Source organism: Pinus tabuliformis, chromosome 3_2, assembly GCF_031772625.1.
Source record: "Pinus tabuliformis cultivar Carrire ecotype Pingquan chromosome 3_2, CPIR1, whole genome shotgun sequence".
Taxonomy (NCBI): Eukaryota; Viridiplantae; Streptophyta; class Pinopsida; order Pinales; family Pinaceae; genus Pinus; species Pinus tabuliformis.
Window position 1 is genome coordinate 1,049,722,033 of NC_142302.1, and position 23,717 is coordinate 1,049,745,749.

Genomic DNA, 23,717 nt, shown 5'->3' on the forward strand with positions numbered 1-23,717 from the left:
TGTGGTCTTCCCCACCCGTTAGGTATGAGTTTCAAAAGGGATGAGAGGCGATTCTGCTGAAATAGACACTCCTCCAGAGTCAAACGAGTGAGTGAGTGAGAGTGAGATAGAGAGACGGACGCCCATTGCCATTAGGCATTAGTTTCAAGGGGATGAGGCCAGGAGCATGACTTAGGCAATTCTGTTGAAATAGCTACCCCTCGAGACTCGAACCTGGCAGCTATGCCGAAGAAAATCAGCAGATCATGTCTCAAAGCACTCCATATGTATAATTTACCAAAAAAAAAAAAAGAGAAAATAAAATCCCCACAATCATCCAGAAATTAGTATAGTCCAAGAGCCCAACCTGGATTCGCTGACCGCCGACCAAAAATGATTCGGAACACCGTTTGGTTCTTTCATCAGCAATGCAAAATAGCAGATGTTTACAATCACACTCGAGAAAAACCCTAATTGCAGATAACCGATGTGCATTTTACAGCCCTAGTGTTTAATTACATATAAGTAATGTGTGCATTCTACAACGCTGGTGGTGGGAGTGAGTTATCGGATAATATAAGTGAATAGCAGACACAACAGCACAGAGGAAATAAAGTTACAATCAACAAACTGAACAGAAGAAAACCAGAGAGAAAAACAAAGGCACAAATATTGTAGGAAGCCATACCTTCAATCAGTTGCGAAGATGCTATGGTCTTTCCAGTTCCTGCTATCTCTGGTGATATCGGTCAATGTCAGTGCAGTTACCTCCGCCACCTGCTACAAGAGTTCTAGTTATTTAGCGATCTACCTATGTTCTTCTAGTGATTTCTTTTCATTAAGAAGAGTATAAATTTTGATATGTATTTAATCATAGATTATCCAGAAGGACAGGTTGCATTTGAAATACAACGCTGGTGGTGGGAGTGAGTTATCGGATAATATAAGTGAATAGCAGACACAACAGCACAGAGGAAATAAAGTTACAATCAACAAACTGAACAGAAGAAAACCAGAGAGAAAACAAAAGAAAACCAGAGAGAAAAAACAAAGGCACAAATATTGTAGGAAGCCATACCTTCAATCAGTTGCGAAGATGCTATGGTCTTTCCAATTCCTGCTATCTCTATTTTCTGGTGACATCGGTCAATGTATTTAGCAATATACCTATGTTCTTCAAGTGATTTCTTTTCATTAAGAAGAGCATTTAATTAGTGAATTGATTACTTCTAAAATGCTATAATGGATAATATGTTAACCGCGCGATGGAGAATAAAACCACCAAAAAACTTTTAATGGATAATATTGTCTATGCTGAAGAAATTGAGGTTAAATCTCTGGCGGAAGAAATTGAGGTTAAATCTTGAAGTTAAAATGGTTTTTTAACTGCATATTTGTATTCAGCACCCTGAAAAACCCCTAACACGCTTTCATTGTGCTTGTGCAGAAAATAGTTATCAAACTTGATATTCCAATAAATTCCTACCGGATTTCGACCGAAAAAACCAGCCGGAAAAGCTTTCAAAAAATCGCGTTATAAACAACTGCATATTTTAACAGGGCGATGAAGAATAGCGCCTACCAAAAGCATTTAATTAGCGAATTCATTACGTCAAAACACTGAAATCCATTTCGACGCTGCGAACTTGATTCGCAATAACAATATGTTCAAATGACGGCGATGAAAATTAAGTGCCTCGATGTTGCGCATTCAATAAATATAATTTTTATATTTTATATAAAAAGAATTAATTGTATTTAAGTTTATAATAAGATGCAATAAAATTTAATGTATATAAAGTTTAGGCATATTTATATTTTATATAATTTTTTTTTAATGGTACTAAAGATTAAGTTTAAAGTTCATAATAAGAAGTAATAAAGTCTATTGTATATAAAGTCTATGCATATTTAAATAAATAGTTATTGAAAGATATATTTATTTATTTGTAAATAATTATAAAAAAATATCTACAATTATATGTCATGTCATTTATCATTTTCTATATGGTAAAAATGAGTTGTAATTATTTAATGAGGAATCTGAAGTAATGATTGCTAAATAAGAGTCCTTCTCTTTCGTACCAATTAGAAATTAGATCAATTTAATTTAATAATTGTAAAAAATAAAATATTTATAAGTTCTAGTTTTCACTTTATATGTTTTTAAAAAAAAATTGTCAACATAGATTTAATTGAAGGGTAAATGTATTTTTACTTTATACCCTAGCCTCGGGCAAGGATAATAATATAAAATGTGTTACGTAAAATATTATGGTATTTTTAAATTAATTTATTTAAAATATTATGTTTTTTTTAATATTTTTTTTAATTGTATTTATATGAGAAGTAATGTAATGATTTTAATAATAAAATATGGAATTGATCTTATGTCAATTAAAAAAACTCTCAATATTAATTTTACTAATTAGAATAAGCATAGTTTAATTTATAGATTAAAGAGATTTTCTACTATGACATTTTTATGGTTAATTTTAACCAAAACATAACAGAGATTTAAAAAAAAGTGAGTTTAATTTGTTTAATCTATATAATTAAAGTGCTCAAGTTGTTTAATCTGTAGAATTTAAGTGTCTGGGGGTGTTGAATCTATGCATTCAAAAATGTATTTTGAACAAAAAAATCACATTTTAGCTTGAAATTGCATTTTTTGAGTTCATGTGAAAAAGACTATTTAGTCTATAAGTTAGACTACACCATTAATATATGTTAATGTCTGTCAAAGATTCATATTTTTAGTTTTCATTATTATTATTATTAAATATGAAATATATAACAATTTTTTATATCCAAATAAATATATATTAGTAAAAATGGTAATGAAGTTGTGAATATATTTATCATTGTAATTTTTTTACCAAGTTATATCATTTATATAATGTAATATTTATGTTATTTGATTAGGAATCAATTGATTGTCATAAAAAATGATTAAGAGTTATAAATAACATTGAGATTAATATGGAAATGTAATAAGACATTGATCACACTAAAAATTCTATATGTGAGAAGATAGTATACCATAAATATCATTTGGAGATTACATGACAATTTAATTCACCACATAGTAGAGCCAACACCCATTACTTGGTTCTTTTATGTAGGGAATCGATACATTCCATAGAAGAGTTGTGGTTTGTTAGGTGGTGGACCCAATACCCAATGTTTAGCTCTATTGCAAAATATAAATACACCAACTACTCCCCAAATTCCAATCCCAAATCCGATCCCCAATGCCATTAATGACATTTTTTCATCTAGATGCTCTAGCCTCCCACTTTAATATAGGCACTGCTACTATTATTGTCAACTTCTCCCATTGGGTTTTTCCTATCATTGCATGAATCTAAAGGACACCAATATAAGCACTTATTCCTTTGAAATGATGTTGCACTGAATGTGGAAAATTGTGTTCCTCTGGGGATTGGCCCACAAAGGCTATTAGATGAAACATCCAAAACAGCGAAACTGGATAGTTTAGGGAGCTCTTCAGGGATCTCTCCACTCAAATTATTCTTGCTCAAGTCTAACTGCTCCAAAGTAGATATGTTACTAAGAGATGCAGGTATTATCCCTTCCAACTGGTTGCCAGATAAATTTAGCAATCGCATGGCACTCAAAGTTCCTATGCTTGCAGGGATTTGTACTACAAGATTATTGTTGGACAAATCAAGTATTGTGCTTGTAGGTGAGAGGTATGGCAGAGTATACTCACATCTTTTCATGTGAACTGTGATTTTTTATTTAAAGGAAAAATAGTTTAAAGAAATTACAAATCTTTGAAGTCTTTCAAAATGTAATGGCATTCTTCCACTAAATTTATTATTGGATAAATCCAATACCTACAAATAGGTGAAATTTGTTACCCATGTAGGGATGCCACCATGAAAATTATTATAGCCAAAGTTTAAAATTGACAACAATGAAAAAGATTTCAAATAGGGAGGAAGTTGCCTAGTGAAATTGTTTTTCCTTAAATCTAAATACTCAATTCCAGTACAATTAGCCAAATACATTGGCAAAGTCCCAGAAAGTTTATTAGTGTAAACAGAGAAAAAATATAAAAAGGCACAACTGCCATTAAGTTCGGGGATTGATCCTTCTAAATTGTTCTTTGATAAGTCTAAAAGTATAAGGGAATCCGAACTAATAATATTGGGTATAGTGCCAAAAATATTATTATTATATAGTACTAGTAAATCCTTTATGTGACTTATACTAAGCGGGAGAGATCCAGTGAAATTGTTATTTTTATTTGATAAAAGGAGAGATTGAAGATTGCTTAATTGACCTATGTTACGCGGGAGAGATCCAATTAACTGGTTGTTTGATAAGTCGAGATAGTTCAAATCCGTATTGGTAATACTGAGGGGAATGCTACCTCTAAGGTTGTTACCCTGTAGGTACAACTCAGATAGGTGAGTACAATTGAATAGGGTGGGAGGCATATGGCCACTGAGAGAGTTGTCGGATAAATCAATAAGTTCCAAGTGGACCAGACGACCGAATTCTGGAGGGATAGAACCCCTCAACTGGTTGTCTTCAATATTCAACGTTTGCAGCAAAGCGCAGTTGCCGATAGAAGTTGGTATCTTCCCTGTCAAACTATTAGAGGAAAGGTCGATCCGTTGAAGACGTGTACAATTAAACAATTTCTTTGGAATTATTCCACTGAAAGCATTCAAAGAAAGATCTAAATCCAACAAAAGAGAGAGGCTCCCAAACTCTACTGGAATTCTTCCACTCAAAGAATTTCGGGAAAGATTTAAATCCAGCAAAAGAGAATCCGTAATTTCCACCCTGGGATCCTAGTTACTGGCTTGTAATGTTTACCAACCTGCGGGTTTTGGTGTAACGGCAAACCTCCACATGGTATCAGAGCTTGGACCCAGGTTCGATTCCCCCAAGTTGCGTTTGAGGGGGGGTGTTGGAAGAATCACCGCACCTCTATAGAATCCGTAATTTCCACCCTGGGGATCCTAGTTACTGGCTTGTAATGTTTACCAACCTGCGGGTTTTGGTGTAACGGCAAACCTCCACACTCCCAAACTCTGCTGGAATTCTCCCACTCAAAGCATTATGGGAAAGATCTAAATGCCGCAAAAGAGAGAGGTTCCCAAACTCTGCTGGAATTCTCCCACTCAAAGCATTACAGGAAAGATCTAAATGCCGCAAAAGAGAGAGGCTCCCAATTGATGGGGAGAGGCTACCATTCAATCCGCGGACAGGGAGTAAAATTGAAACCACTCGTTTCGTGTTTGGTGTGCACGAAATTCCGCTCCATAGGCAGACGTTATGTGAGTTATTGGCCGTCTAGTCGGAGAGCGATCCATGTGGATCGGATATAATACCCTCTTTGAAGCTCAGAAGCACCTCCACATCCCTTTCAACATAAGTGAATCCATCCGTAGGCATTGCTACAGCGATCATCACAGAGCACACAAACATCATGACGACGAGGAGCAGAAGAAGATCCATTTCTAACTCTACCACTCCAACTTCCTTCAAATGATTTCTCACTCTACCACTCCAACTTCCTTCAAATGATTTCTCACTCTACCACTCCAACTTCCTTCAGATTTGTTGTGTATTTATAATCACAGGAGCAGTCATCATATAAACACCTGTGTGTGTGAACAAGAAGGAAGTGATTTGAGTAGCTGTGATTTGTGTGAACAACAACGCTTGACTCGGGAAAGTAGAGAGAGAAATGGGCTCGGGGAAACAAAAGATAGTGGATACGGCAGCTGTAACGACCCATCTTTAATTGCACATATTATGTGCCCCTGTATAAAAAATAATAATACTAAAATATAATAATAAAGGAATAAAAATGATAATTATAAAATAGAATAAAGATTTAGTATGGTATCAATAATTAATTAATTAATCTAAAGTTTTGAAGTTATATTAAAGCAAACATAAATAAACTTATATTAGAAAAAAATATATATATAAATAAAACAAAGTATATATATATAAGGTACATATCAATATAATCAAGTAGTATAAAGTATGTCATATAACATAATAGTGTTAATATGTATATGATGATCAAATGTTATAATACCTTCAACCTTATAAATATAAACCATCGCATAAAAGATCTAAACATAAAGCAAAGCAGAAACTTCTGTACGGGAGGATGACTCACAGCTGGAGGAAGCTGTCACCGCGAGAGTAAGCGGTGGAGTCGGTGTACAGGGCGGCCACCGCTTAGCCCTAACTATAAAATCACCGAGATATGGCTGAGAAGGGGGACAGAAAAACTGAGAGTGGAGAGGAGGAGAACCAGGAAATCAGGAGTTTAAACCAGAGGGAGCTTTACATTGATCTGAGGTTCTGGGCACGGGGGCAGTGAGCTTCGGTGAGAAGCTTACTGGATTGGCTGGGAGGAATTGGTTTCCCGGTAATCGGATCAGAATAACCGCGGCGTCATCAACTACATCGGAGCAGGCAGCAGTTCAGGTAGGTGTTCGAAATTCCTTACAGTTACTGTATTTCTGTTCTGTTTTGGTTATTACCGTATTTACTGTATTTCTGTTCTGTTTTGGTTATTACCGTATCTAGTTCTGGTTATTTTCGAAGTTCAGTAGATGGTCTTTACATATGGTATCAGAGCCCGTCGTTCAAACCCTGCGACCTCACAGGCCCTACGCTTGTGTAAATTTTGTGGTTTAATTCCATAAATAGATCGACGAATTGTGTTTTATTAGTAAATAATGGCGGCAGTCGGAGACGAGAGGGCTCAAATCCCGTCTCCCGAGGAAGAAATATCGGTGTCTGAGAGGGGGATTTTCACAGAGCGTCACAGATCCATCAGCCGACTCTAACAGAAACCCCTATAGTTTGTTCCTTCACATCGGGTTCTTTGAAACCCTAAAACATCAAAGGCGTACGGTTTAGTTTGTACTGAACTGGAATGCTATAAATTCTTCCAGGATTACGGGAACGGAGCAATGGACTCGGCGCCCGGCACTACGCAAATGCGGGTTGCGATGAATCAAGATTTGACGAGTTCGAATCCGAGAAGTCTTTTGAAGTTTTCATTTTCACATAGAATGGGGTTCGGCCCGATGAAAAACAACCGTCCGACGTCTGTTCTTGTTCCGTCTTTATGCTTAAATGACACATTTCAGAGAATTAATGTTAGGGCTGGTGAATTCGATAATACAAGAAGAAGAGGGGGTTTTTATACGGTAAAATGTAAATATTACAGCGGATAATTACGGAGAGTCTCTGAGAATAATGCGATGTCTAGTTCAGAATATTTATCGCGGAAATTGAATTTCGACGCGGTAAAACTTAGACGTAGAAAATATAGGGTGGGCTGTGAAAGTTCCGGAGAGAAATCTGGAGAAGGCAGTGGCAAATGTTCTTCCGGAGACGGCTTCGACATGGAACTGACAGAAAACGTTAGCTCATCGAACACAGTGAAGCCATCGGATTTAAATTTAACGGATTCTGATATCAAGGGTTTTGGAAGAGATGTTGAAGTGTCAGATGAAGATTTGGAAAGGAGTTATCAACGCGTCTACCTAAACCGTATGGTGGCATGCACATTTCTCACTAGTCGGCCAGGTGATGGTTTAAATATTGCCCGAGAGTTCATTCGCCCAGGCGACGGTTTAAATATTGCCCACGAGTTCAGTGCCAAAGCAGCTAAAACCAAAGCGGCATGTTTCCACTTTAAAATGGAGTCGTTTACTGGGGCCGGGAGGTTAAAAGTGTTCTGAGTATGAGTAAAAATAATAAAAAAAAAAAAAAAAAAAAAATTGTACTTTGAATTATATTTTTATGGTGAAAATAGATTCAGTAGCATTAAAAAAAAAAAAAAAAAAATTGTAAGGCATTTAAAATTACAAATTTTGACAACTTTTATTTGAAGTCACAAAAATCCTGGCCAGATCTTCCGAATTTCCATAACTTTCGGGGCAAAAGGACATATCGTTAATCGTTAGACTACGGATTTTAAAATGGATTGCGGTGGTAGTGTCTGCGCAGGGAAGGGTTTGGGGGGCTATGGCCCATCCTCTCCATTTTGTTCGCAACACGCGGGTGCCTTTCTTTAAATTTTCAGTTTAGTTAATGGCACACTATGTTTTTTTTTCCCGCTAGTATTACTGGGCACTAGGAAGTGTTGTTCAATATTTGCCTCCGGGGCTATATGTATTTTGATTCCTGGTGGTTGTTTTGGTTAGCTCACAACGAGAAAAAAACACAGTGCGTGTTGTATGGCCGTAGAATTGGTCACAAACATATCGCAGTGTAGATTTGAGTATGAACGGGGCGTTTGTCATCACCCCTTACCCTCTGGCTTGACACCAAAAGTATCAATGGAATTCTAAATATAGATTCAATTCAAAGAAATATCAATGGCCCTTTCTTTTGAAAGTAGGCTCCCAAAAAAAAAAAAAAATATATATATATATATATATATAATTAAAAAAAAAATGCTTACATGGAAAACTAGTTTATATAACAGCAATATTTTTTCAGCCTATTAAAAAAAAATAAAAATTATAGCCATTAGAACATAGTTCAGTTTCCTGTTTAATCCTTCCATATATGATATGTAGTAGTCATAGCAAGATTCTAATTCTACGAGTGCTTTAATCTAGAAATGAGTATGTAGTTCAGAATTTTCACCATTACCTAAATTGCCTCCCAATACGCATTGCAGATAAGAACACATAGAAAAACAATCTGTAAAACACCATCATAGCTTAGCTTACATGTTTATTCTTTACAGCAATAGAGTTTTGTTTGTGCAGTTTGATGAATTGCAAAGATATACTGTTTATAGCATATACTGCAACTATACACCGTCATGCAATGCAATAACGACTGACAAAAAGAAATCCAATAGCTAAAAGTAGATATTAAATCATTCCCACCTCTTATTTGACTTCAGAATGCATACTAAAAGTTAGAAGAACATCGATATCATACCATGGCATCGGCATACATTGGTTCGTTTGGACCAAGTTTATAAAGCTCGCCTAAGATACTCTGGCAAATTGGTTGCTGTTAAAGTGCAAAGGCCTGAGATTAAAGAAGCCATTGGATGAGTTTGCTAGAAGAGTATACCAGGAACTCAACTATGTACAGGAAGCTAAAAATGCAATAAGGGTTAAAAAGCTGTATGGAGACAGGCCAGATGTCCTTGTCCCTGAAATCTTCTGGGATTATACTAGTATGAAAGTTTTGACAATGGATTGGATAGATGATGTCAAGCTGAATGAGCAGGAAGCTATACAAAGTCAAGGCCTGAAGCTTATAGACATGGTGAACATAGGCATCCAGTGTAGTCTCAGGCAGCTACTTGAACATGGCTATTTTCATGCAGACCCACATCCAGGGAATCTTCTTGCCACAGCCGATGGAAAGCTTGCATTTTTGGATTTTGGAATGATGAGTGAAACCCCTCAACAGGCTAGATTTGCCATCATTGGTCATGTAGTTCACATGGTTAACCGGGACTATGAAGCTATGGCTCGTGATTACTATGCCTTAGATTTTCTATCACCTGATATAGATGTATCACCTATTGTTCCAGCACTAAAGGGCTTCTTTGATAAATGCGCTAAATGCAACTGTCAGCGAGCTGAACTTTAAAACTATTGTGGAAATTCTTATGGGGACATCATTTATTATCCTTATTTTGCTTGAGGTGAATTGCTTTTGCTAAAACTGATAAGTACCTACTCCTCATTCTTTGTACCAGACTCTCTTAAAATAAGACTCAGTTTTGTATTGTAAGAATCACTGTGATGGCTTCGATATTTTACTTCTATTTATAGACAGGATTATTTCTTAGTGTGAGCTTACCATTAATTGGAAACCCAGCTCTTGCAATTTAAAAGAATATATGTTGCATATATAAAGGGCATAGAAGTGTGTACTAGACCAAATTGGAGTTTTACGATCTACTGATTAGATGTATTTGGAAATGACTTCTATTCCTTAATCTTAGTGTCATGTGCTGTAAAGTATACACAATATTTCCTAAATTATGCACTGTATAAGGTCATACATGCAGTTTTGTGCTTCTGTACTTCAATTCGAAATCCCTGTTTTTAAATAAACTAATCCCAAGTATACCTAAGGTGAAACTGAATGGTCCATTGAGCAAATTTTGACTATCTTGAGGTGGCATGAAGAAATCAGTATATATATATATATATATATAGAGAGAGAGAGAGAGAGAGAGTCTACAGTTCCATGCGAAAGGTCTTGACTGCCTCCCTAGGGATTTAAGATGTAGTATGGGCCATGTCTATATGTTTCATATCTGAAAACTGAGAATAATGAAAGAAGAATGAAGAAATATAACAGATTTCTTCAATATTCACCTGAATATATCGGCTATCTGATATAGCAGAAAATACACAGAGTAATATTATAATGGTTTAACAAAAGAACAGAATTTAGTCACATGAAATCAAGGCAACAATTTATGTCTGGAGAGGTATGATACAAACAACCTGATTATATCATAGATCTCAGTATAAAATATAACTTTGCTGGGAGATATAAGGGAAACTGATCCTCAGCTTAACCTCTCAGGTGTTTCATATAACTTCAAAATGTTCACATGAAATAGAGTATGAAACTTACAAGAAGCAATCATTCACAAAAGAGAACAAACTGTCATATGCTGAATGAGGAATCTTTTGATTAAAGCTTTATGAAAGTAGTGTCTTTGAATACAAATTAGAAACTTTTCTCTCCAAAAATGAACCCATTTCATGAGTTATTCATGAGTTTTTTTACAAAAAGCACATAACAACTAATTGTTGCAAAAAGGCATTTTCTAGGATCTAATATTCAAATAGAAAATGTCTTCCACGGTCCAATCATAAGCTGTCATCTGTCCTACTTTAGCTGAATAATGAACTCTGTTGTAGTGGTTGAGAAACTTATGGACCCAATTTGATCAACCATTCCCATTCTGATCCGGCTGGATAATTATAAGATAATCGAACTCAGTCTATTTTTGATACGCTGGTACAGTAGGAAACACCATTTGAACTTGACAATGAATGTAAAAGTCATTCATCATTTTATCCACTAATCATGTCCACTCAATTTGCCAGTCATATCTAAGAAATCACTTGAATCTGCCTTGACTTAAGGAACGGATACCTGTAAACATTTGGAGGTAATAATTTTCCTTCCTTATCCCAGCAGGATGGCATTCCCATTGCTTCCAAAATGTGAAGTTTTGCATTAAAAGCATCAACCTCCTTTTTGACCAACTTAGATTTATCTTGTACTTGTTGTATAAAATTCCTTTTCATAATTATTTTGTTGGCCTCCATAAACACCATAGTCCTGTCCTGCACACTTGCTTTTCTGAGTTGTTCTTTACTCCTGGAATTCAGATATTTTACCAGTTTAATAGCAATTTGTAGTTTGTCTCCCAAGTGAGCCTGAACCTGTCTTAATTGACCGCTCTGTATTCTGTAACAATAGTGCTTCTTCTCCAATCACAAGAATTGATTCCCACTTTTCAGCAACATTATTAATTATTTCATCTTAAAGTAACTTCTTAGGCTTCAATCAGTGACTGTGTACCTGTTAATTGGTTTCTGAACTAGTCAAATTCTTTTTGCATTTTAGCCTTTATTTCTTGCTCCTTATTGATGATCGCATTTTTATCTACTAAATCATCCTTGAAATCCCTTATCTCATTATTCTTTATAGAAAGCATCTTTTTGAGATTTTCAATTTCTTGGTATTAAATGCTTAGACGTGACAAAGTCTCTGCTAACTTCTCTGATGGATCTCCCTCTGTAGTCGTTGCTTCAGTTGTGATTGCTACACATATATGCTCACTCTTCTCTTTTACTTAACTTTTGATCCTGTTTTCATATCTATTTATTTTGGTCGATAATCAGGGATAGCAATTATTGTTTCTCTTTCTGTACTGTCTCTGGTGTTTGGACATGTTCTAGAGCTGATATTTTGAGTTTTCTCCTGAGCACTTGAATATCTGTAACTCTTGGTCTAATCAAGGCTTGTATTGAAGAGGAATCATTTGGATTTGCACCCAATTTGATTACAATCTGCTCCAAATTATCTATTCTCATCTGTTTTGTTTTCGTGGAAATTTTCTCTTGTTTCAGTTGGTTGGTCCTTTGGTTAACATATTTTCTAATTTTAAAGCATTAGTAGCTGTATTAGCTAAGCTTTTGCGTAACATTTCTCCTATTTGCCTGTGAAGATCCATTTGATAAACCAGATGAATATGTTTCAAATCAATAGTCAATTTGGTTGCTTTGTAGTCTTATGTAGTTTTAATAACCTGAGACGTAGGTTTGAAAACTGCCATTTTTTTGTCCTTTCTCGGAGTCTAGGGCTGAGAGAAAATCTCACTCTTCGATACCTATCTCTTTACAAGGATGACGATGTTGCTGACATAGCTCGAGTATTCATAAATGAAGTTATTAGATTTCATGGAGTACCTAAGAAGATTATATCCGATAGAGATTCGCGATTCACTTCTAGATTCTGGACTTGCATGCAGACAGCCTTAGGTACTCAGTTAAATTTAAGCACTGCTTACCATCCTGAGACTGATGGGCCGACTGAAAGAGTAAATCAAGTACTTGAAGACATGTTGCGAATGTATGTTATGGATCAGCAACTTGGGAAAATACTGAGGACATATGTCAAAGATACCCTAATCTATGTCAATTTTGAAAGAACTTTAAACTATGTTTAGTATATATTTACTTCACTGCAATCAGAGACCCAGAAACATTTTGAATGATTATAGATAAACGTGAAATTTTGTGACATAATATATGTTTAAATTCTGCTGGTACATGGATACCAAAACGATATATGTGGTTCATTTTATTAAATTATAGTTGTCGAAGGAAAGTTAAGACAGTTAAAGGATTTTACTTCTAATAGAAATTAAGATATTGTAAATCTGTTTTGTTTTTACATGTCAATATGATCAATGGCATAGAAATCAGGAAGTGAATACATTTTAGATGGAAGTCAAAAGACATGCATAGAAAATGGTAAAATATGTTATACTGTAGTATCATATGTGGATAATACATGAGTTATTTTGAATATGCTGATGCACATTTTACGAATGCATGAGTGAGTGTATGATTGCAGATTCAAGTATCCAATTACCGGGATGACCACGTGATGACAGAACCTCAGAACAATTAAAGCTCCAAGTGATTCTATGATAGGGTGTTAGCCCTAAGTTCTATTGAGAGGGGTGGAGGTGTTGCCCACCGTTTATCCTCCGAACCCTGGGGTCATGGGAGGACTGTGTGAATCACGCTCCCCTAGACGTGTGATGATGACTGCCGGATGCCTACTGGGAATCAGGTCGGTATAATCGACGCTGCCACCTTAGAGTTTATGAATGGTTAGGTCAGTAAAACTGACGCCATGGCATACTCCAGTAGAGGACGGATAGGATGGGAGCGGAAGAGATTAGGAAGGATAGGATGATTTTAGAATAGCTTGGGAACTTGGATACGGTAAAATTTATCCATCAAAATCATAAACTTAAAACTCTCTAACTTCGGGACGAAGTTTTCTGAAGGGGGAGTGTATGTAACGACCCATCTTTAATTGCACATATTATGTGCCCCTGTATAAAAAATAATAATACTAAAATATAATAATAAAGGAATAAAAATGATAATTATAAAATAGAATAAAGATTTAGTATGGTATCAATAATTAATTAATTAATCTAAAGTTTTAAAGTTATATTAAAGCAAACATAAATAAACTTTATATATTAGAAAAATATATATATATAAATAAAACAAAGTATATATATATAAGGTACATATCAATATAATCAAGTAGTATAAAGTATGTCATATAACATAATAGTGTTAATATGTATATGATGATCAAATGTTATAATGCCTTCAACCTTATAAATATAAACCATCGCATAAAAGAACTAAACATAAAGCAAAGCAGAAACGTCTGTACGGGAGGATGACTCACAGCTGGAGGAAGCTGTCACCGCGAGAGTAAGCGGTGGAGTCGGTGTACAGGGCGGCCACCGCTTAGCCCTGACTATAAAATCACCGAGATATGGCTGAGAAGGGGGACAGAAAAACGGAGAGTGGAGAGGAGGAGAACCAGGAAATCAGGAGTTTAAACCAGAGGGAGCTTTACATTGATCTGAGGTTCTGGGCACGGGGGCAGTGAGCTTCGGTGAGAAGCTTACTGGATTGGCTGGGAGGAATTGGTTTCCCGATAATCGGATCAGAATAACCGCGTCGTCATCAACTACATCGGAGCAGGCAGCAATTCAGGTAGGTGTTCGAAATTCCTTACAGTTACTGTATTTCTGTTCTGTTTTGGTTATTACCATATTCACTGTATTTCTGTTCTGTTTTGGTTATTACCGTATCTAGTTCTGGTTATTTTTGAAGTTCAGTAGATGGTCTTTACAGCAGCACTATGAACAACAATAAAGAAAATAAAATCATTTAAATCGGAAGAGGGAAACCAAAAATTACTGTGTATTGACTTGTTGATTCAGTGTGGGTCAGCAACATTGCGGAAAATGGAGAAAGAGAAATAGGCCGTGGGAAACAAAAGATAGTGGGATTCATATAGAGTTAGGCGTATGAACAACAATGAGAAAATAAAATCATTTAAATTGGAACACGGAAAGCAAAAATCTTTCCATCGCGGAAAATCTTTCCAAAAATTAAGTGGAATTTTGTGCCATTCATGTATAAATAATTCAATTGAAATGGAATTTTGTGCCATTCATGAAAGACGAGGAAAAAGAGGGCTCTCATATAAAGTTTGGCGTATGGACAAAAATGAATAATATAAAAATCATTTAAATTGGAAAACTGTAATGGAATCAGAAATTTCAGGGAAAGCAAAAATTGCGGTGTATTGACTTCATTCAGCGTGGGCCACTGCGTGAGGACATCGCGGAAAATATTTCTAAAAGTTAATTGAAATTTTGTATAAAAAATGAAAAATGGTGGTGTCTTGACTGGGAGCAACCGCGTAAAGAAAGTGGCCGAAAATCTTTCCAAAAGTTAATTGGAATTTTGTGGCATTCATACATTAAAAAATGCGTAAATTTTACAGATTTGGAAAAAAGAAGGAGGGGGGACCTCTCGGCTTGACCCGAGAAAAGAGAAAACGTTGAACTAGAAAACGAAAAAAAATTCGGAACTTCACCGAAATTTCGTTAATTTCAGTATGTAATGTTTTATTTAATTACAGTACATGCAAGAAAATCAGGATATTATTGAAATTTTGTCTAGTTCTTATAAATTCAATCCCCATTCTTAGGGCAAAAACAGTGAACACAGTGGGGATATTCCTATTAAATCTGCATTGATTCTATTATCTTCTTTGTGCCTCCATAAAATGTTCTCAAATTTTGGGGTTTGATATTTTTTAAAGTTTTGGTATGCATTTTTGTTTAGTATTTGTATGGTATATAGTTTGTAACGAATATATTTAATATTATAAAGTTAATTTATTAAAAAAATTCAAGTGTTTTTTTTTAATAAAAATATATGATTTTTTAGGAAAATATAACTGAGCAACAAAAGAGGGGTTTTGTATGTGAATATTTCACAAAATTGCCTCATCAAAACACAAATTTTACAACACTTTACCTTACTAATTGGTTCTGAAAGTTTTAATGACACCTTGATTGCATGCATGTGTTTCCTCAATGTTGCCACGAAGTCACTTAGGCCCCCCAATTTTCCATTTTTATATTTTCTCGTATCAACCAATTTAACTAACAAAAATTTTAATAGACTTCATCCACCATTAGTAGATTATAACTTGCCCGATTTAGCCATTGGCCTTTAATTCACTTATCTTCAATTTAAACCCCTCATTAACATACTGCGGGTGGCTCATTAAATCAATTATATTTTTTTTGATGGTTACCTGGTTGATCCTGCCAATAGTCATATGCTTGTTTCAAAGATTAAGCCATGCATGTCTAAGTATGAACTTGTCCGCTTCTTTGTTGAAGTCTTTTAGGACATGGCACTGTTGTTGAAGTCTCTTAGCACATGGAAATATGCTTTGGATGGGATATTTTTGCAATTTTATCGATTCTTTCTACGATGTTTTCCATAGATTTCTCTTTTGGGAGGAATCCTTTTGACCAAATGATGCAACATTTAGAGAGAATCTCCCATAACCATAAGTGTGTCCACCTATTGCTCTTTAGCTAACAAAAGCCCATAGTAAAGACCATATATCTTTGATTAATTATTTGTCTATGACTAAGAACCCATGAGTACCTAAACAGTTATTCCTCCTTGGGGTCATAGAGTACCTGTCCCTCTCCTGCAACCCGTGGGTTCTAAATTTCCATCCAGTCCAATTAACTTCCTCGTCCCAACTAGAAATATCAGCTAATGTGAATTTTCTTTGAGCACATAAGAATTCTCTTGGTGGAAGAAACTCCTAGAAACATTCCTATGGGTTGTTGATATATTATTTTATCAGTCCACGGATTTATATTTCCCCATTTATTGGCTTCCAATATAGACCTGAACAAATGATAGGGACTGCTAGTACAAATGATTTCCAGATCGGGGAGCACCCTCTTGAGGCTTAAATTGAATCTAGACTTCTTATTCTTTCTCGAAGGTATTTTTCTTTGAAAATTAACTTCCACCAATCTTCTTCTTAGGTGATGAATCTCCAAACCAGTTTTTCCCCTATTGCTTTATTCATTAGCATAGGGTCCTTATTGTCAAGCCCTTCATGATTTTTAGGATGCTTCACAATACCCCCATTTAATTATATGGAATTTACTTATACTTAGTTTGCCTCCTTCACATAGAAACCTGCGAATTTCTTTTACGAAAACAAAGAGAATACTTTTGGAGAAAGAAGCATTGAGAATCGATAAAGTGGTAAAGCAGAGAGGACTGCTTTGATCATAACAACAAGACTTGCAATATTGAGCCATCTTTTCCCCCAAGAAGCCAATTTTCCTTTGAACTTTGAAAAACACCTTCCCAAGATTGGGATGAATGTGACTTTAGGTGAATAGGAATTCCTAAATACTTAAATTCTTCCAATGTTTCCTCCAACTGAAAGCCCATTATTCTTCCAATTAGTCTTTGCTTTCTAAATGAAATATTTTGTGTATAAATATGAGATTTCCTATAATTTGTTTGACCTCCTGAAGCTTCAAGAAAATTATCCATAACCCTTTTAAATCGTCTTGTTGTTATTGAGGAAGCTCCAACCATCAAAAGTGTATCATCAACAAATTCAGAGTGATTGATGCTCTTGCTAGCTATGACAGACTTGATTCCTGGGAGGTGCTCACATCTTCTTTAAAATTCTAATTTGTGACTGAGGGAATCTTCCATAATGATATGCAAGGACGAAGATTAGGGGAAACCTTGGTGAAGGCCTCGCAAGGCACGAAAAAACCCAACCACTCTCCCACTAACAAGGGGGAAATTTAGTGCAATTTTATGCAAAGAGAAACCCAATGAATCAATTTAGCATATAGACAAATTTTGTCATCACCTTATATAGGAATTCATGACTCACTCTATTAAAGTCATTTTCCATGTCAAGTTTGACAATCATGCCTTTGTCTCCCTGATTTTAACTAAAATTGATAGCCTTTTGAACAAGAATGATTTATCATTTTCCTCTCATCCACAAAAGCTCCTTGATTTTTCGATATTATTTTTGGAAGAAAGGGCTTAAGTCTTCTGGAAAAAATATTAAAATTCACTTTATATGAAACATTACAAAGCAAAAATGGGTTTGAATATTGAAAAAAAGCAGGGCTTAATTATTTGGAATCAACAAAGGAAGAGTTAATTTCAGCCCTATGTAATTATTCTTAAAAGTGTAACCCACCATTCTGAAAAAAATCAAGTCTTATTATCTCCCAAAACTAATGTTTGTAGTGGGTAAAAAACTCTTTGGTCTTGGAGCTTTATCTGAATTGAAAGGAGAATACTTCTTGATATATTTCCTCTTCCGTGGGCTCTTTTATCAAAGTAAGGTTATTCTCCTAAGGTACAGATTCCAGAATCTGTTCCAACATTGATAATCCTGCTCCAGGGTTGCCTAGGGATTTGGTGTTGTACAAATCACTAAAGTGATGGACCACGTCCTCCTTGATTTGAGAAAAGTCTAATATTTTAGTATCTATTTTTGTTATCTCTTTGATGTTATTTTTCTAGACTAGGTTCTTTGCCTGTTAATGAAAATATTTTGTATTTATATCTCCTTACTTTAACTAAATACTTTGGGACTTTAAACACCAAATTTCCTCTTCCTCTTTTACTGCTTTATGATAATTTGGAAATTCTTCCTTTTCTTCCTTAGGCAGGTCATTTGTCAGAGGGCCATCGTCTATATTGGATTGTATAATTTCCATTTTCTTTTCATGTACCTATATCTCTGATTGTCTTTCTATCTATTTTTCTTGATCCTGCTTTTTTAATGTGATTTTTAATCACTTGATCTTTTGTTCCCGAGTCATCACTTGGTTTCCGATGATCCATTCACTTCGGAGTTTCTTTACCAGATCGTTGAAACCCGTTGTTCGTCCCCATATTGGATAATAACATAAGGGAAGGGGCCTAAAATCAATATTTTCACTGATTTCAAGAAAAAATGGTATGTGATTTGAAATATTTCAAGGAAGGATTCAAAAACAGAGCAATATATTTTGAGACAAGAGTGAGTGTGCTATTAAGAATCTATATAAACGAGTCACAATATAACACAGTCCATAATTTTTTTGCTCAAAGTAGATTTGTTGGAGGAATGTTTTATGTCCAAAAAAAATAATTTTTGGATGAGATCTTCCAAATTTCTTGAAACTAATCTCTAACTTAATATCCCCTTTTCTTTTCCCATGAATGTTATTTGAGATTGATATGAATAAATCTGGTAGCAAATTAGTGGGTGGGAAACCGATGATCAAGCAACCTGAGTGTTGTGGGGAAAAGTGCCTATTCAGGACGACCCTATCCACCTAAGGTGTGATAGTGCCTTAGCAACAAACAGAAACAACTATTCTTGTATTCTTCTTTATGAATTAAGAATGAAGAGAGATGAGATGGACTAACCGGTGTCTTTCACTAGTCCTTTGATCCGGTTTCTCTTCTCTTTGATAGCTCCCAGCTACTTGCTTTCTCGCTTACCTAGCTTCACCAAGTTCCTGCAAGATCACAGAAGGGGAAAACTACACAAAGACATGGATTCATATTCATAACTAGCTTAGGATTAGATATAAGCTAAACATACTAATGCAATCATACATCAAAGACACATAAGCATGTAGGAGAAACTCAAATAGTTTTATTGATGTAATAACAAGGTTCAGGAGGAGATACAACCAAGTGAGTCCCAATCCAGCATCAACCTCCCAGCAAAGGAATCCCTTCTTCACCTCCTTCAAAGCATAAAGCACCCAATGCACTAATCTCAAACCAACAGCAATTCTCTGCAATGTACAAAATTCCAGCCTCTGGATCTCTGGGATGAGGGATCCATATATAGATGTTTGGAGAGAGGATGAGTCAGCTTGTCATCTGACTAGTGTCCTTTCTCTCTGTCAGTTCTTGCTTCCACTTGGAGGCTGAGAGCCTCTTACTCATCACTGGTCGAACTCAGTGAGGCAAGTGTCATGGAGGAAGATTCTGGAAGCTTCCATTGTCTTTACACCTCGCGGAATGGCACTGCCATTTGTCATTTCCCGCTCAGCGCACCCTGGTAGTGCATTTGGGTGCGTTGCAACGCACCTAGCTAGTGTACTGGGGTGCTTTGCAACGCAGGTGGCTAGTGGAGCCACTGAAATGATCCTGATTTGACTGTTTCTGAGCAGTTTCTGGTGGAGAACTTCTGTGAGAAGCTGTGGTTTGCTGGCCTTGTTCCTTTAGGGGCAGGAACAACACTTTTAGGGACTTTGGATCCCTTGGTTTATGGACATTTCATGCTCAGAGCTGTAAGGCACAAAAATGTCTATAACACTGAGCAATGATTTATCCCATAGGGTGGACACACCATCCAAGGCTTACTCTTTAACTAATAGAAAGAATCCCACTGTCATTCCAAATCTTATGTTGTTTTTGAAGGATATCTTGATCCCCCATTTTTGTCTCCTAGAGTAGAAGAACTAAAGGTTATTCTTTATTGATTAATGAATTCAACTTCTTCAATATTTTTTCCAATGATAATACCCTACAACTCTAGGAGATAACCTTCATTAATTATTGCATGTATGTTTTGCCCCTTTCTAAGGGGAAAAATCTCCTCCTTTTCTACTGTTCCTCTAGCCTTTGAGTTTTGGGTCTACAATCCCGTTGTAGCGGCTACAACCACCATCCAAAATTTTGCGTTAACTTCATTTTGGAGCCTCCCTACCAACCATCTTTAGCAGCATGTCTTGCACTACCAAGTACATAGGCTTCAATTGAGTTTCAGTGGTCCGCGAGCCTGTGCATGTCAACTTGTTTGTCTCCCACCTGCAGGCTGCCATTCCGGACTTAGGCATTTTTCTAGATGAGATGCTCCCCTTGAAAATTGCACAATTTTGGAGGGGAACCAGCCTTCCCTCCAGAAATTGCGCAATCCTATTGGGTTGCATGTTGGGCTCCATAAATGCGTAATCTAGCCACGCAAGTCCCCCTCCAGAAATTGCGCAATCCATCCCAACACTTGACTTCAGCTTAGAATTGCGCAATTCTGGGAGGCCACTCCCTGCTGACCCTAGAAATTACGCAATGCATGAGGGAAAACCAGTCTTGCTCAACCCAAAATTTGCACAAATTTCATCACCAGGCTTGCAGACTGCTGCATGTGCTATTAGGTTGACCGGTTCCCTCCAGGACTGAGAAATACTGATTTGCATGCATGGCCTGTTTTTCCCAAAAAAGCAAAAAGTAAAAGCATCCCTAGATTTTAGGGATCTATTTTAAGCAGCTGGAGGATACATGCAAAGATCATTTTAAAAACCTCCCACCAAGTGTCGCTTTTTCCTAGATTTGTGGAATGCACGTCATAACCTCAATCTTATAAAAACTCATTTTTTGGACACTGCGGAGCTCATTCCTCACATCGATCTTGCAGCTCTGACATCCCACATCGCATCTAGGAGTCTTCATCACATTCAACTTAGCTGCATTACATGTTTTTTGCTATGTTTCTGTCGCTTTTTGCATTTCACTTTGTGTAAGTGTTGTATGTTTGGTTTCGATGAACGCTTATTGTTGTTTTGATGCATGTTAGCTTGTAGAAGCACTATTTCAGTTTTTCATTGCATCTCATTGTTGTCGCATGCATGAGACTATTTCTGCACTCATGGTTGTCGTTGCGGCGACTCGTTTCACACACATGCTTGTTTTCCCGTTTTCAGAATCATGCACTCACTGTTTGCATACATGATCATTCGCTCTTGTTTGCATTCAGCTTCGCCATGCATTCATACTTCTCATGTTTCAGTCGCCCATCGGTGGGTCTAGGCTGCCTTGGCCCATACCCTGCCTTGCCCGATGTTATCACCAAAAAATTGATCATCTAGCCTAATTTACTAGATGGATCGAAGTACACCATGTAAATCCAATTTTACCATAGTAAAATTTCTTTCACTGCGAGAAATTACTTAATAAACCACCTTTGTTAAGTAATTTATAGTTAAACCCATGGAGAATAATTAAATAAATCACTATTTATTTGATTTTCTTCTAGGAGTAATTAATTAAACCATTGTTCAATTATTATTCCTTGTCATATTTGACCCAGTCATGAAAAATAAACAGATAAATCATTAATTATCTTATTTTTCTCTAAGAATAATTAATCAATCACTAATCAATTATTATTCTTTGTCAAATTTGACTAAATCCCTTAGGAATAATTAAATCAATCCTTATTTATTTATTATTCCTTAACCAATTTCTTCAGATGATAAATAAATAAATAATTTATTTATTATTTCTAAATAAAAGTTTAAATACTTTTTCCCTCTTAACCAAATATAATGAAATATTCCAAGTGGTTATTCTAAGATTGGAGTTAATAATATTTTATTATTACTCATTATTCGAGGATAACTCAATATTTTGTTATAAATAGAAGGCTTTTCCATTCATTATTCACTTTTGATTATTTTCATTGTTGCACTCACTATTGTAACTCTGATTATTTTCATTGTCGCACACCATTTTTGTTGGGTTTACACATTATAGAGGAGAGAGACTCTACACAAGCTGAAGACATTTGAGGATAGCCAAGAACCCATCCCATAGAGGGGGACTGGTAACATCTATTTATTCCCTTCACAGGTGTTATAATAAAATCTATTCTTTGTATATCTGGTTTCCATTGGATGATTGGAGTTATTACTATTTCTTTTTGTTGTTTAACTATGATTGTAGCATAGATCAGGACTTGGTAGGTTTTGTTTCTATCAGTTGCTGCATATCTACAATGTTTAGCAGCCATTTATATTGTTGAGACTGTTTGTCATCCACAGTCTTAAGTGGGTTCTTTTCGTACATCTTTGAGAAGAAAACACTACAACAAAATTGGTGACTCCACTGGTTTTATACTTCAGATCCAGAAACCTGGGTGACCTTCGGTTTTCAGCTTAGGGTTTCTTCTTTTTTCAGTATCTTAATTTTTCCTAGATTTTTAGCCCTAGATTTGTTAAATATCTAACTTCCACAAGTTTTTTGGTCTTTTCCGTAGGTACAGGAACCAGCTGTGACAGAGACGACAATTATTTTTTTTTCCTGAGATTTTCTGATCAAGAATCAAGGAGTAGAAATCACATTTTTTAGCCCAAAAAAGTGCGATCTGGAGTCCAGAGCGCACCTTTCAGCCCAAAAAGTATGTTCTCACCTGAAAAAGGTTAGTACTTATGATTTTAGGGTTGTCGGGTTTTTATCAAATTTGTTTCTGGGTTTTTCCGAGAGTTTTTTACTGGGTTGTTTAACTTCTGTCTCATCTCTCTTAGGCCTTGATCTACTCTGATTTACTCGTCGAAGTGAAATTTAGCCCCCTAGGGCTTCTAGTACACTTCCACCTTTATAGGAGAAGTTTAGTTGAGTGAGTAGTCTGAGTTTTTGCAGCACTTTCAGCCATATTTTCCAAATCTGTACCCTTCTGTTTCAGATCTATAAAGATAGGTTGTCACCATCCATAGTTTCATATAAAACTTGTTTGGTCATTGGCCTTAGGGTCCTAATGGTTGCCCTAGGTTTTTCACCCATCTCCCTATCTTTTTGCAGCAATCTTCCTCTCTGGTTTTTTGTTGTTATTGCACCACTTTCTAGCAGCCTTGTGTCACTTGATCCCAGTCACACCGTCCACTAGATCTCTTGACATTTTTAGTATGTTTTCCGTTGATTTAGCCACCAACCAACACAGTGTTTGCAAACCCAGTTTGGGTGGGGTTTAGTTAATTGTTTTGTTGTTCACTTTCTTTTGTTAATTTCAATTTATTTTCAACAAACTTTTTTCTTTTTTACAAACACGATTTGGGCTTAATCTATAATACACTTGCATACACAAGCACACCTTAAGTGAAGGACGCTTGGTTTACACCGACAAGCTAAGACTTAACATAATAAATTTATCTCCCCTCATCGAGACAAAGGCATATTGTTGATCTCCCTTCACCATTTTTGTGTCACGTGTGTCATACCACCATTGCGCCACCAAGGTGTTTG

The 23,717-nt window shown here is 35.9% G+C and overlaps 1 long non-coding RNA gene across 1 annotated transcript; it reads right to left on the reverse strand.

The window, feature by feature from the left end:
* Window positions 1-271: 271 nt before the first annotated feature.
* LOC149184199 (uncharacterized) lies at window positions 272-1,139 on the reverse strand. Its single transcript, XR_016257760.1, has 3 exons — window positions 1,058-1,139; window positions 668-756; window positions 272-395 (listed from the first exon to the last, which is right to left on the reverse strand). It is a non-coding gene; the product is annotated as an uncharacterized LOC149184199 (long non-coding RNA).
* Window positions 1,140-23,717: the final 22,578 nt, after the last annotated feature.